Source organism: Aplysia californica, unplaced genomic scaffold (genome assembly GCF_000002075.1).
Source record: "Aplysia californica isolate F4 #8 unplaced genomic scaffold, AplCal3.0 scaffold00321, whole genome shotgun sequence".
Lineage (NCBI taxonomy): Eukaryota > Metazoa > Mollusca > Gastropoda > Aplysiida > Aplysiidae > Aplysia > Aplysia californica.
In genome coordinates this window covers 418,850-435,343 of record NW_004797591.1, presented here as the reverse complement: position 1 = coordinate 435,343, position 16,494 = coordinate 418,850, and positions in this window count along the sequence as shown.

Below are 16,494 nucleotides of genomic sequence, written 5' to 3'. Positions count from 1 at the left end.
AAACAATAGATCTACACATCTGTCTGTTGAATTTTTCCTAAACGAATAAAAATATTTTTAATGAATTTTTTCGTGAGGTAGCATTCAAGTTTGCAAGAAATCCACGAAAATCCACACTCCAAACCCCACCAACAACTAAAACTGCTTTCTCACATATAGAGATTAGCAACCTACTTTGGCCATCACCATGCTCTGGTTGCTGAGCCAGAGAGCACGGGTTTCATTCAAAGTCAAAGGGTACGCCTTGCGAGTCTTAACTTTAAGAGGAGAGTCAGGATGAAGTCCGAATGCGTGTTGTTGAAACGTTCATTATCTAATTAAATGTCTTTGTAGAACCTGTTTGCAACTTTATTTTTACGATTTTTAGTTGTGTTTCTTTCTCATTGTTCAACTGCTTTTTCTTCTATTTTTTCCGGAGGCTTCTATTATGTTTTTTTAAAAACTTCGTCGGTTGAAAATGCTAGTACCTCTCCAAAAGCAAATTAAAAAGAAAACACTTACTTTTAATTATGGGTTGTTGGTTGGGGATAGAACACTTCATTGCTATACACCCCACACAGCTCTCCCACTCTTTTCTGGAGGGAAGAAAGACGTAAGTAAGTAGTGCACAAGTAGGGAAGCTTGTGGGTGAGAATGTTGGAAGAGGGATTCTTTTAGGAGGGGAGGGAGCAGGAGGGCGGGCAGGCAGGTGCGAAGTCTTGGAGATGATACCGACCCCAGACCCCCCTTAAGCATACCCTCCTCCACCACCACCACCAACAACAACAACAAAAAAAAAAAAGAAAAAAAAGAACAACACCGAAAAATACCCCAAACAAGTAAAAAAAAGTATTCTAAAAAGTCATAAAAAGTTTTTAAAAAAGAAAGAAATTTTGAAGAAAAAAAGAAGAAAAGCACGTTGCGCGAATCCGCGTTGTAGCAGCATCAAGTTGTATTCAGCGCGCTGAGAGGCAGTGTGGCGTAAAGTTCCCACCAGTGGTGAAGTGATCGGCGAGCTGCGCTCCATGCTAGACTGCTGGGAGAGAGCGCCACTCACGTTCTCACACGCGCTCGCTCAGCCAAGGGACACGGTCTCTTGCGATGTACACATTTTATTACACTCACCCCCAGCTGAGGGGAACCGCCTCTACCACGAAATAATATACGCAATTTCGTTTTGTTCCAAAAGCTTTCGTTTTCTTTTCTTTCTCCCCTTTTCTTACTTTCTTCTTTCATCTTTTTCGCTGCTTCGTCTTTAATCCTTGAGCATAGTTTTTCTTTCCTTATTAACCACTTGTAAAGGACTTCTAATCGTATGCTTTTTCTCTTTCTTTACTTTTCTGTCTTAATTTTTTTTCTGTATATCTGCCTTTCCTCTTTAACGTTTGCCAGTCTGTTCTTTTTATGAGCCCATAGCAAGGATTTAAAATAATATTGCAAGTGTTACGCTAAGTGGGATTCTAAGAGTAGGTGCATTTTCTCCTTAACCCTTTCTTTTTCTTTGCTTTTTGCATTACATTTGTTCCACCTTTAGAAATATAAACACGTGCGCTCTCAAAAACATGCATGCACACATGTACAGATACTTACACACACACATATACGTTATTGCACTTAAAAATACATTATGATATGTACAATATTTATTCGTGAAAACTAGGCTTAAACTTTCCCTGTCGCCCCAAAACCTTGCTAGATGCTGATTTCAGCGGCATAAATGGAAGTAGATGTACATAATTAAGGCATCATCATCATCATCATCATCATCATCATCATCATCATCATCATCATCATCAAAACGCTTAGGTATGAGCTAAATGGATTAAGTGATCTCGGTGGCACATTTCACATTTCCAGATTCAGAGCTGCTGCGCATATCAAGCACACATTAAGGTAATGAAAGATTGATACGATAAGAAGATAGATAGCATCTGTTTGTCAACCCCAGGCACTCGCTGAAGGCACGCGTTCTTGCTCCCGGCCCAGGGAAGTTCTCTTGCAAGGAAATAGAATCAACACAGTTGTTGTTTTAAGCCATGATATTAATGATGTATACCATGTTAACAGATTTGAAGGACTTTCAGGAAGATCTCTTGCTTTAACCTTCAACTGTGAAAAAGCGTTTTAATAGTCAAGATGACGGAGGGCCAGAAAAACTAAAAGAACACGCGGTGTTTAAAAGATATTCGGGATGGGAATTTGAACCAAGGTCAGCCGTAAAGCAGTTGTACAGCAAAATGCCAAGTGAGATAACAGTGTGTCTATATAACATCTAAAACAGAACTAGTGAGTGGAATTTACCATCGGAGATGAGTTACCATCAGGTATTATTATTGTATTTGTTTTCTGAGACAGGCATTTCATCTTGCGCATATTCAGTTCAAATGTTCTCTTAGGGCTTGCTTCCTCCTCCCCCCTCTCTCGCCCCTGTTTACCTACATCTTTTCCCTGACCACCCAAAGAAGAGGCTCCAGGCTGAGACAAAAATATATTTATATATATTAGATATATATCTCCCTTACTCTCTCTCTCTCTCTCTCTCTCTCTCTCTCTCTCTCTCTCTCTCTCTCTCTCTCTCTCTCTCCTTAATTATTTGTTGCAGTTGTTGTTTCTGTAAATCTTTAAGAAATAAAAGAACATAGCCCAATATGGCACCAGAAAATATAAAAAATAGCAATACTTATGCCAATACCAACCATACCAACGACATAAACAATACAAATACCATACCAATAACAATAGTAAGAACAAGAACAAGAACAAGAACAAGAACACATAACAGGGCGCCAGAGGGGCGAGCTAGCCTAACACATTAAAAGAAAAAGGAAAATCAAAAACAAAAACATAATAAACAACAAACGAGTCAGAAAAACAAAAGTTTTCTGTACCCTCACAACAATTGAGCATGTCTGTGAGACTCATCCACTGCTCTGAGGAGCACATTTGAGTAGACGGACGTTAATTATCGCTAGGGAATCAGGGACATGTCCTAAACGTTCAAGGCAAAATACATAACCACTGACACTGCTGATTAAAAACGATATTTTTAAAGATAATATTGATGATGAAGCAACAATTATAATAATAATAATAATAATAATAATAATAATAATAATAATAATAATAATAATAATAATAATAATAATCAGAATAATCAGAATAATAAGAATAATAATATTATAATTATCAAATGCATTATAGCAACAATTACAACAATTACAACAATAACAACACTACTACTACTACTACTACTACTACTACTACTACTACTACTACTACTACTACTACTACTACTACTACTACTACTACTACTACTACTAAAGTTATTATTTTATTTTGAAAGTGTTTTACGGCACTCGCAACTGCATTAGGTCACATGAGCGCACGGGACACACCAAACATTTTCAGCTGGTAGGATATTTTGAATTGTGTATGGGTGGCAGCAGAACCTTACTCTTATCGATGTTGGATCATCAAGGGATCTTTAATGTGCGCTATTTGCACACGGGACCTCCGAGATATTTCACTCTTTTCCGATGTTAGGTGTAGATCTTACCTACCATAAGATCAGGGGTGTGGCTGAAAGACATCAGTAAGAAGGAGCCAAAAAGTAGCAGCAGAGAGGCTGTAGAAAGAGTCAGGAGCCCAGGGGAGGAGGCAAAAGGGGTGAAGGGGTGTGGGCATTAAGTGGAGACGAAAGCAGACGGCAGAAAAGGAGAGCAGGAAAGGAGATGAAAGGAGACGATTTAGAGAAGTAAAATTTCCGTCGGACCTCTAGGCCACGAGAGCCCCCTACTAAAATTATAATAATATAATAACAATAGTAATAATGACAACAACAACAATAATAATAATAATAATAACAATAGTAATAATGACAACAACAATAATAATAATAATAATAATAATAATAATAATAATAATAATAATAATAATAATAATAATAATAATAATAATAATATTTAAAATGATTTTAAAAAATAAAAATAAAAACAATAATATGCATAATCATATTGCAATGAGAATATTCATGATAACAATAATGATGATAACAACAGGTCGCACTTCAATGACGGGACTCTACAGAGGCTAGTCTAATCTATAGAAGAAAAGAAAAGTTCGAGTCAGAAAAAACCCGAAGTATTGCACATAATTTGCGGATTACGTGGAAAGGGTTAAGGTGTTTGGAAAATGTTTGTTTTCACGCCATTGGTCTTAGTGCATGGACCGCTGACTGCGATGTTCACAGCTGCTTGCGACTAGGGCTCAGATGTGCAACTCTCACTTTTCTGAAGTGTAGATTTTGAAACATTATTTTTTTTAGCCTCACTGGCAAGAACGAAAGAGAATCTTGCTTCGAGAAAATTCAAGGTCGAAAGATGTCAAAATGTTTGTGGTGTTGCAATCATACACTTTTCACGTAATTGAAGACAAGGGAGGAGTCTCTGTGTGGGAACAGTCGAGGAAGAAGATGTGGAGGGGGGGGGGGGTGGACTTCAATTTGACGTTATTTTTCCTGGAAAAAAATCTAAATCCAGTAAAATAATTATGGCGTGTGAGTGTTTATGTTGGAAAAGGAGGTGTTGGGGGGAGGCGGGGTTGAGGGGAGTACAAATTAACTTAAATTTCGAGCTTGGGATCGAATGGTCTGCGTCTGAGATTTTTGTATCTTTCGTTGTCTGGTTTCTTCTGTCCGTTTAAGCTCTCACACGTCAACAGTGACGATCATGACGACGACGACAACGAAGACGACAAGAACAACAATAACAATGTCGACGTCAACTACCATAAGCATAGCAGCATTTTAAACTTAAGAAGTCAACAGAAAATACAAGTACCTCGGCAATGAAATTTAAAAAAACCCATAGCCTTTCTTATTATTATATACGTTCTTGTTTGGTGTAGTCTATTAACATTTGTTTCATAAGACGCCTATTTCTGTCGCCTTTTATTACAATCAAATTTAAGTGGGTTTTTTTACTTCGTTTACCAGTTCCCTCTCTCACACCAAAGTATGGGATACAGATTTTTTTCTTTCCCCAGGTTAGCAGCAAGGACATTAAAAAAACACTCATCAACAACAAAAACTCTCAAAGTCACAAAAGACACAAGAAGAACACGTGCTTTTTAGAACACAGCGTTATTTTTTGCACCTTTGACTAGCAGAATGTTTTGTTGGTGAACGATGTTTATCAGTAAATGGTTCCTAAAAGGAATGAAGTCTGTCTATCTGTCTGTCTATCTGTTTGTCTGGCAGTCTATCTGTCTATATGTGTATACAGAAAGAAAGAGAAAGAGGTAGATAGATAGAGAGAGAGAGAGAGAGAGAGAGAGGGGAGAGAGAGAGAGAGAGAGAGAGAGAGAGAGAGAGAGAGAGAGAGAGAGAGAGAGAGAGAGAGAGAGAGAGAGAGAGAGAAAGAGAGAGATGGGGGAGGGGGAGAAAGAGAAGGGGGGGGGGGTCTTTACCCCACGAACAGTTTTATTTTTTCCTCCTCCGCCCCCAAAGTTGTTCTTTTCTAACTCGCAGGTACTTTTCTACGCTTTCGTAATCCAAAAATAATAACGCCAGTGCTCTCGCCCACCACACACCCCCTTTCCAATAAAAAGAAAAGAAAAGAAAAGAAAATCCGCTCCAATTAAAACGCGAGTTGAATACATAACCTACTCTGGGTATAAATATTATCGTTCAGTGCGAAACATCTTTGCCTGAGTACTCTCCAATGTTTAACCAATTAAACGCGTGCGAAAGGGTCATGGGGTGAGTTTCGGAGAATACTCCTTTTTGATATTATTACGATCTCCACGACGAAATGGGGCGAAACGAAAGTCAGTAATATTTTGCGAAACCGGGTTTTTTTGCCTCTCTGAAAGGGACGTTTCTTCCACTCTGTTCATTTTCAAGCGCTCAGTGTCGTGATATCTTGTTTAGCCTTTAGATAGAGACGCCCCAGGATCAAAGACTTTCATGTTCCGCAGTAGTGCTCACCATACAGTCATAAATGGTGTTTTTGTGAGGGAGGAGGCGAGTTATAAGGGGTTAGAGTCCATTTACTTCTGCTTCGAAAAAGGATGATATTACTTACTTCAAAGACTGTATGACATGCGTTATTGAGTTGAACTGATGAATTAGAGTCTGGTGTACCTTTTATTGAGAGACTTGTACGACTTCATTATTATTCCCTCAGGCAGTGAATACATTGCATTACAAAATGAATGTCTTTGAGAATAGATTACACTGGTGCACTATTTTGAGCAATTATATCAAAATAAAGGGTAAGAGAAGGGATACGTTATGTTGAAAAAAAAGGGGTGGGTGGGTGGGCGAGAGTGGGGTGTTTTTATTTGTGTGCATATGAGTTTGAGTGTGTGTGTGTGTGTTTGTGTGTGTGTGTGTGTGTGTGTGTGTGTGTGTGTGTGTTTGTGTCATTTGCGGGCATTTCAACTAAAAATCGCAAATTTTGCGTACAATATACAAGTAGTGGAGTATCGCCCTTCGCTGTTCAGTAAGCTGTATTCCCTACCTTGTTCTGTCCACACCAGAGGAGAAGACGGACGCAATATTTAACCGACTACAAACCGATGTTAAGACATGAAAAGCGCCGAATGTATTTTTTGTTTGTTTGAATGTTTCGGCTTGACAAAACATAATTATGTAGGTTATTTTAAAGGCAAAACTCTGTAGGTGGTTGGCGGGTGCTCTGGTGTGGTTTGCTTCTTCTTTCCTATCAAACATCTATCGTCCTTATCTCTCCTTCTTCTTTTTTATGTTTGTTGCTCTCTTATGCAGTTGCGAGCGTCGAAAAAATCTCTACTTAAAAAAAGGCAAAACTCTTTGTTTTTTTTGTCACGGAACCGGGCAGGGTTGAAGATTCCAGAAGAACCAGAAAGTCATTAAGGTACAAATCGGATTCGAACCTCTCACCCCCGCCTGGCAGATCAAGTTCACAACCTACAGCGCTACAGGGGTCGGCGTCTCGATCGTACCCGAAGAATGTTGTTCCAGTCTGAGCAAGCTCGTTGCGTCTTCCGTCTCCTGGCCCTAAGTCTGGGGATGAGAACTAGTTTCTGAAATAAATGAAGGGCAACTAATATGTCTCGCGTCACGTCAGCGGAAAGTGATTCGGATACCCCCTGCGTGTGAGCAATGCACGGATAAACAGATCGCGGGTGATTGAACTTTAAACTCCGTATACGTTTAAGGCAAAGAGCTGGTGCATCATCGCTGTTTCTCTCCCCCGGGGAAGTCTTTAGATGTTCTATTAGGGTAGAAGTCAACCTTGCAAAAATGATTCTCATTATATTCACTAACTACGACATAACGATGTTTTAAACTTCCGCAAAAACCATCAGATGCGCTGAGATGGGTAAAGAAGACATACAGGCAACTAATCCTGGTAGTGTTATGAGCAATAACAGTGTGGTAGACGATCCGCGGTAGATATAGGGGAACGAAACTGAAGCGAAAAAGAGAGCCAACATCTTTTAGAAGATCATTCATGTATGTTGTTGATGAAATAGAAATTGTTATCTACGCCCATAAAACCTGTTGTACCGCAAAAGCGTTAAAAGTACATTGATTTTCTTTGAAAACAACGTCTTGTCTGTGAACACGTTGTTCATTCGTAGTTCTTTTGAAAGTGTCCATTATTTTCAAATTTAAGGATCAGAAATTCCTTTCAGAACAATTTAAGTCCAAGTTCCAAAGATGGTGTTGTCGTAGTTTGTCAGTAAGGGATGATAGTAATATTAGACATTCTTTTAAAAAAAAATCTCAACTACTGCTATTTTGTTTAAAATCAATTTTGAGGTGGCGATATCGTTAGCCTTCTTGGTTAATATGCCCACGACAAACAGCAAGTTATTTGGACTTAAGTCCTACAGAAATCTAGATGACGTTTTAAAGATGCCCTAGAGGTAACGTCACTTTCCAACAGAAGCAAACCACAAACATAATCAGCTTGCTTCAGAGTACTTTAAATATGAAGTTACTTGGATAAATAAATATTACTTGGCCAGGGGGGGAGTAAATGACCAGTTGTTGTGTTTTGTTGTTGAAATCGCTTTGCCATAATCAGCACTAACTATAACAACAGCAGCAACAATAACAATAACAACATCATCAACAATATTAACAACATCATTTAAAAACATTGACAAAAAAACAAACAAACAATGACAACAATAAAATCAACATGATCGAAAACAACACCACGACAACAGCAACAGCAACAGCAGTAGGATGGAAAACAACACTAAAAAGAAAGCAAGAGGGAAACAGCTGAAAAAGATTGAGCTTATAAAGCTCTTCGCCAAGGAGAGCATAGTGACCTGTTTCAGAAATGCCGAAAACTAGAAAGATAAGAAAAGTTCACAGAGGTCAATGAGGGAGATGTCTTTTTGTAAAAGCCCATTTTGTTCTAGGTCTCATCTGTCAAAAAGCAAATAAAATGAGATTGTGGAAAAATAGCTCTGAAAACAAAATAAGAAAACTCAACTTTGCCAGCAAACAAGACGTCTAAAATAATACCATGCTGCAACAGTTTTCAACCGAAAGAAAAGTACCTTCCTCTTGTTCAAATACACACATACGCATACATTTCGTCAACTGAACGTTGTAGGGAGTTGTTTTCCTAAATAAAAGTATCATATCGCTCTTTGATCAGAATAGAACTGATAATGTTAGACATTCGAAACCCACTAAAGGAACGTCTTCTCTCTAAGACAAATAATCATTCTGGGAAAAGTCTTTGGGGCGTGTGGCAGTTGAATCTCTCAACTCTACTTCCAGGAAGCCAATATACATTTCGCCAATTACTTTCTCATTTGCTCCGTAATACCCTTGGTTTTCAAATAAAACTGTTTACATAAGTCGACTGGGGGGAGGAATATTTTTTTAACCCCCAAGTTATTTTCTAAACAAGCGATAGACTGGGGTTTTGTTTTCTAGAGTTCGTTTTCGTTAGGTAAACGTGGTAGAAGAAAAGTTCTGGAGGGAAAAGAAAAGTTTGAGAAAATAAACGGAAACGAATGTGAGACGACTATGTGAACAGAAAAGGTGGTGATATCAGGTTATGAGTGATTAGACATGGTTCTTTATCTCTTTCTCTATGTGGCAACCTACCCCTTGCTATACCTACCCCTGTACCCACAGCGAACTCAGTTCGCTTGGCTTGTCCCTCTTCTCTTGTTTCCTCTCTTTGTGCGCGATGAGTGAGTGAGTTACTGAGTGTACGATAGCATACGTGTGTGCGTGTTTGCTTGAGTATTTGTTTGTTTACGTGAAAGAGAAATGTACAACAGGAGGTAAAAGTAAAGATAGAGAGGCGAGCACTAAGACAAAGAAGAAAATGAGAGAGAGAGAGAGAGAGAGAGAGAGAGAGAGAGAGAGAGAGAGAGAGAGAGAGAGAGAGAGAGAGAGAGAGAAAGAGATAGAGAAAGGGAGGGAGGGAGAAGAGAAACAAAGAGAGAGAGAGAAAGAGTAAGAAAGAAAGAAAGAAAGAAAGGAAGGAAGGAAGGAAGGGAGAGAGAGATAGAGAAAGAGACAGAGACAGAGGCAGAGACAGAGACACAGAGAGCAGGAAAGGAAAAAAGGGGGAGAGAACGGGGAAGAGTTGCATCCATTGCGTTATCTGTCATCAATCCAACAGGCATAGGCATGAATCACTAGGATAAAGAATATGGAAGATTATACATAGGTCTGCGTTGGGTTTTTAGAAGAAATTCAATCCTCTTTTTGTATGGGCCCACGTCACTTCGGGTAGAATATTTTTATTTCAGAGCTCTTTTAAAATATTCTTCTCACGGACGTATTCGTTTCGTATTTCATATAATGCCGATTTTCCCCTCTTCACACAGTAAAGATGTCATCATTATTCATGCAATTGTGTAATATTACACAGACCTCCATAACCGTATGAGGCTGTAACAATGTTTTTGAAAATTCCAATCGTAACGTTTACCGCCTGTATTAGGGTATTGTTAAAATGAATACAATAGAAAGCACAGGTGAACGCCATAACAGTAACGAAATGTAGATGCTTGATTTTCAAATGCAAACGAATGACACGATAAGCTGCCGACGTTCGCAACTCAGGAGGAAAATGGGGAATTGATATGATAAGGTAAGCGAAGTGAATAGGTTTGAAAGCTTGAGAAAGAATTTAGAGTGGTATCATTATTGCATAATCATATCAGGCACCGAAACGGTTTGAGATCTTGAGATAGGTGACTGATATATAGCATATTACGCTTAATATTCATAAGGTGTTGTATGCCTTAATATCACTATCTATCTAATATATTTTTTTCTATCTATCTATCTATCTATCTATCTATCTATCTATCTATCTATCTATCTATCTATCTATCTATCTATCTATCTATCTATCTATCTATCTATCTGTCTGTCTGTCTGTCTGTCTGTCTGTCTGTCTGTCTGTCTGTCTGTCTGTCTGTCTGTCTGTCTGTCTGTCTGTCTATTTGTGTCATTCTGTGTCTTACTGTCTGTCTGTCTGTCTGCCTGTCTGTCTGTATGTTTGACTGTTTGTCTGTATGTCTGTCTGTACGTCTGTACGTCTGTTTGTCGGTCGGACTGTCTGTCTGTCTGTCTGTCTGTCTGTCTGTCTGTCTGTCTGTCTGTCTGTCTGTCTGTCTGTCTGTCTGTCTGTCTGTCTGTCTGTCTGTTTGCTTGTCTGCTTGTCTATTTTTCTATCTTTCTATCTATCTAAAACTATCTCTTTTGTTTTCTACCCCCCCCCCCCGCCACCTAGATAAATATACTTCTCGCCATATATGTACGTATATAAGATATTATAGTTTTCAATATATTCCCTTAGTGTTCATTTTTTCATTACAGATACCCTCTTCCAAAACAAAACTGACAAAGGTATACACATTTTCACTTCACGACCAAAAGTCTGCTCATGTATTGCGAGTTATAAATTTATAATCGTTCTAATAAATTAGTTCTCTCCTTGCGCAGATTAAAAATCAACAACACAAATTTGATTTTCATGCGCAGTTTACACACTTCGCACAGCTCACTAAGGATATAAACGTCTGCGAAGTAAGTATGACCCTAGGCAAAGTTCTATTAGCTGCAATAGCATCTTTAAAATCGTTCACCTGTTATAATATGTTTCCAATTAAGCTCAAATACGAATCTTAGCTTAAAAGCCTAGAAACCTGACAAACTGACAGTGGAATGAACATATTTTTTTTGTTCTTCGTTGAATATGAAGATGATCTCGGCCAGCATCTTGATTGATTCTGGCTGAAAAAGCAACCTCCAAAATGACCCATTCTGTTTCTAGTCAAGCTGTAAACCTCAGCACACAAAAAACACAAACAACAAGAACATAAACTAGAAAAAAAAGCAATTTTAGCATTTTTGGAGGTACACCAGTTCTAGCCAAATGTGGTAAGTGCAAGGACAGAAGACATCTGTGTGCAGGCGCGTGGTGTCGCGATGGCCTGAGGGCAGGGACTAGACAAACTGACGTGCTGTAGGAAATTCCAATAGTTCAAGTGAGGCCTTCAGTGCACGTCGCACGTTCTACGACGTCCTCTGTACAAATCGCCTCTTGATTGACTTCTCATATTTCCACTATGTCAAGAGTCTGAAGAGTTTCTTCGCATTCAAAAGTCAAACATAGCCCAAGCACGTCTGCGCAATCCCGTTCTCTCCAGTCACGTGACGGCACGTCACTTCCTTGAGAAAACACAAGGAAAGGTCAAAGGTCGGATTTCATATTTACCGTCTTCGTTCGCGGGGGAGATTCCTCCCTTGGCTAGGTATTGACTTTCCAATCCTCAGACAAGCCGCAAGGCTTTAGTAAATAGATAGTTTGTGAGCCCGAAGAAGACAGAAGGAACGAGTCGGAAGAAAAACAATTTGTTTGTCATCCCCTCGTCTCTGGGGACGTCTTGGTTGTTTACTGAAACATCCGCATGTCAGAGGGTCTTTGCCCTGGTTTCCTGGTGTCTCGACAAGGGGATATAACGCAAGCAGTCTGAGGTAATGGACGCTTCTCGGGGCTATCATCACTGCATTAGGCTGGCGTCATTGGGTGTGTGTCACCGTGACCGGGCTTCTAGGGTACACAAACACAAACCCACGATGTTATAGGCTTGTCTGAGCCATAAAATGAGACTTTGTGTGCGAGCTATGATTTATCAAAAAACATTAAACAACTTTCTTATATGGCTGGCCAAGTAGGTAGGAATCTTGCTTTTGCTCACTTTAAGGTACGATGGTCGTTTATAGACGGCTTGATGTGTAAACAGTTTAACTTTGTGATATTTTTTGTGACTATATTAACCCACATGACTTGCTTGCAGAAACTGGAACATGTATATTATCAACATGTGTGTTCTTTGCTATCAGATGGTGATTTGTTAATTTTAAACATGGGTCAAAGCATTGATGACGTCAAATCATGGATGTAAGACAGCAAACTCCAGCTAACTTAGAAAAAACAAAGAAAGTAATATGCAATCCAAAGGGACTAAAACTTGTTGATTGTTGATGTAGAGTACATATTAAAGTACTAGGGAAAATGAAGAATATATTATTTTACTCACAAAGCGAAAATTCCAGGGGTGTTTTTAAAATCAAAAGTATTTATGAGCGAATCACAAATTTTTTTATAATTTATACAAAGTGATCTGTTGTGAGATGCGTACAATTGGGCAGCGTTCTGTATTCTTGAATGAATGCTCTTTGAAAACCACAATTTCATCGTTTGCGTTTTCTCGCATGGACTACTGCAACTCTCTTTGCACCCCCCCCCCCTCGAACATCACCATCTTGAAAATACATTGCTTTCAACTTGAAGCTGCGAGAAATGTGCCTAAAAGGAAGAAGAACGTCCATATCAGCCCTATTTTAAGAAAAATCCACAAGCTTCTAACAATACATAGAAATACTCACTACATTGCTGTCCCTTGCTATAAACCTGTTTCCAATAAAGCCCCCTCGTTTTGTCAACCTCACTCATGTAAGTTCCCACAAGATCTCTGAGATCTGGAGATCAGTCTCTTATGAGAACGTTTAGAAAAGGAGGTAACAAACTCCCTGGGAGGTCCTTTTCTCGTCTAGCTGCATTTGTCTGGAACCCTTTTCCGCAGCATTTGAGGGGTACAGAAGCGGAGCAAAAATCTAAGATTCATTTAAAAAACATACCTTATGAAATGCTATCTCGATAGGATAGTTAGCCCTTCCTATTCATAATACTCTAATGTTCATAATGTGATATATATATACATGTATGCATATCGTCTTTGATTGTACTGTGATTGCATCAATGTCTTTTGTTTTAATGTTAATCTAAAGAATGTATGTTAGTATGTTCATTCACGAGTATTTTATGTTGAGATGAAGGGTTTGTAAAGCTCAAAGCTGTATTGTACGGGGTGGGCGCTCTACATTTCTGTTCTATATTCTTCTGCAAATCCTTCAGTGAGTTAGGATGTAGCTGACTGTGTTAGTGGTTAGTGGTTTAGCGCCTATAAAATGACAGCTGGCACTGTATGCTTCCCGTGAAGCTTAGTTTGTTTCAGAATGCTACCAAGTTTCTGGGGGTAATGAAATGGACAGTAAAGTACATACAGCTAACTGTGAGCAGGAGCTTGTGCTATGCAAATGCTATTTTTAAAAGTCTATTATTACTTGCATCACAATTCTGTTTGTAAACATATGTACGCCTATGTTATTGGCGAATCTTTGCGTGCATGTTTTTTTCGGTTTTAGTGACAGTTTTACGCACTCGCAGCACACTTAGGTCAAATAGATACCGAAGATCTGAGATGTTACAAGCGAATAACAAACAAAAAAGAAGGAGAGATAATGATGATAGATGTTTGATAGGAAAGAAAGAACAGACCTCATCATAGCACCAGCTAATCACCCACTGCGTGCACACCGATATTTTAATTTAAATGAAAGAACAATGAATGAAATTTAATTTAACTCATACCTCGTCAGGGGGAAAATGCTTCCTACCAAAACAAGAGAAACTAAATCATTGAGACCACTCCCGATCTCTCTACCATATTTTCCTTTCTGTCCATTGTCTTGGTTTCTTTTGCAACAACAGCACCAGTGCAAAAACCGCATTCGGTATGAACGTATCGCCGTAGGGCTTTCTCCGGCCTCGTATATCGTAAGTGTGGGTACCATACTACTAGACAAGCTCCCCCAAATAAAACAGTCAACAAGCAATGGACAAACAAACAAAACAAAATAAAAACTCCAACGATTCTCCCTCCCCGAATGAACAAAATATACAAACAAACAAACAGATTGAAAGATAATGAAAACAAAACAAATTGAAACACAAAGAGACAATAACAGCTCAAAGCTTTTGATAAAAAATTCCAATTTACTCCAACTTTTGACATTAAACATTTCATGTAATAATTTTCTGTTCCGAATAGATGGTTTAAATTCAACCATAAAAAGTAAAGTTTTCTCTCGTTCTTTATTGAAAAATGTGAAATTGAAGCTAACTTACAGTATTCATTTCCAGTGAGCCAAAAAAACCCAAAACAAACAAAAACAACAACAACAACAACAACAAGAAAAAGAGAAATAAACATTTGGGGATAGCTACAATCAAGACAGCCACTTTAGAACACACACGAGAATGTTTTAGACCACGAGAGACAATGTTAATAACGTTTACTTACTGACTGTGCGAAAGTAGGACTGAGCTCTAAGTACGCCATTTTTGTTGCTCCTTGTAAAAAAAAGAAAAGGGCCCTTTCTCTCCTTTCAATGTGATGTTACAGCTTCGAAAAAATAAGTACACGAAAAGAAATATAAATGTTTACGAAGTTTATCAAAGTTTCAAAATCGCAAAGTCCAGCTCACAGGGAATCAAAAATGATTATAAAAATGCCGTTTTAGTTTTAAAATGGACGGCCTATAATAATAGTGGTAGTAATAGTACAATTTATAATTACTCTTAGAGACCCAAGAGAATATTGAAACATTTTCTGCCTCGTCGGAAGATTATGTTCAGTAAAAAATAACACCAAGAACAGGACTGACAATACATTACAAACGAAGTTTTTTTCCCCCATAACACGAACAACTAGCATATTAGAACGTATTCTCCAAGTTACCTAAGACTACAAAACTTGCAATTTGATTCCCAAGATGCATAACCAAAGAGTTTTCAAATAATATTGTCCCCAGACCTCCCATTCAATAAGTTTGTATAGAATTGTGTTGTGGTTTCTTATACGCTCTTTACAGTGACCCGAGTTTAGATTAGAGCTCAATTACTCGGCTCTTTGTCGCTGCACGTGTCAATTTACTTTTTACGCTTGGACTTTTGGGCACCTGTGGTCAGACACGGCTGCAATTTTCTGCAAATAGTGTTGACATTGTTCACGCTATGGCCGCGGCATGGAGCCTCCAGTTGGGTGGGGTTTTGTTACATTGTGTCCGTCCAGTGGACGCTCTTCGCTTTTTGTCATCTGCGAATCACACCTGTCTGTTTGTGTGTCCTCGTGCCGGGGTGACCACGGGTCAATGGCGCCAAAAGAGAAGCAGACGCCCCGGAGGGCCATGAAAGGACACACCTTCTTCAGTGGGAAAAGTCGCGCGGGCCTTGGTCAAAAGATCCAAGTTCAGATTCAAAATCTTTTAGCGACTACAATAACGTGTATCAGATGGAACCTTTTGACTCCTCTGGACTCACCATGTGTAGAAAAGGCTTTTTGGTGTGTAAAGATGGGTTCCCAGAAGATTGTCTGTCTTTAAAAGACAGGCGAAGATTGATGTTTGAAAAGAAAAAAAAAGTACCGACCAAAGAATTAATTGAATGGGGCTGGTCTGCAAAAGCGTGCCTTCGCAAGTAAAAACTTCCTCAAACCATCGTATGTGTGTTCGTTGTGTTGACACTATAGGTAGTGGCTTTGGGTGACTGCGTATTTATCCGTCTTCGGGTCGTATAAGATTATAAATATTTCCGCCATTATCCGCACTACTTGAGAACATTATAGAGGTGGGCTGCTTCTACGCTGACTTTTAGGGCCAGCCTGGTGTCTATTTTCCAAAATACAATATCAAAATGATAACAACTGACAGTGTCTATTTTGTCCTCGTATAAGCAATCTGATTTCGTTTATCAAGATCACAGAAAACGGAATTCAGATTGTACTTCTGTTTTCTTTCTTAACTCTGTGACCCTAGAACCATCAGTTATCCCCGAACAGGTCAGAACATGCAAAGTGAAGCTGACTGAAAGGCCGTCATTGTCTGCAAGATGTGAAGATGAAGGAATGCTTTGTTACCTTCTAACATCTTCTGCCCTCTCCAGGGGTCCACAGGGCTGGTCCTTTTTTCTGGGACGGACACGATTAACGTTTTGAATTTTTTAAAGAATGGAATTTCATAACGTTATTCCTTCAGTTCTTTTTCTCACTATATGATGACGAACACCCACCCCCAAAGGTACCATACATTATCCAGTGTTCAGGATTAGGAAAATGCGCCAGAGAAAGTAC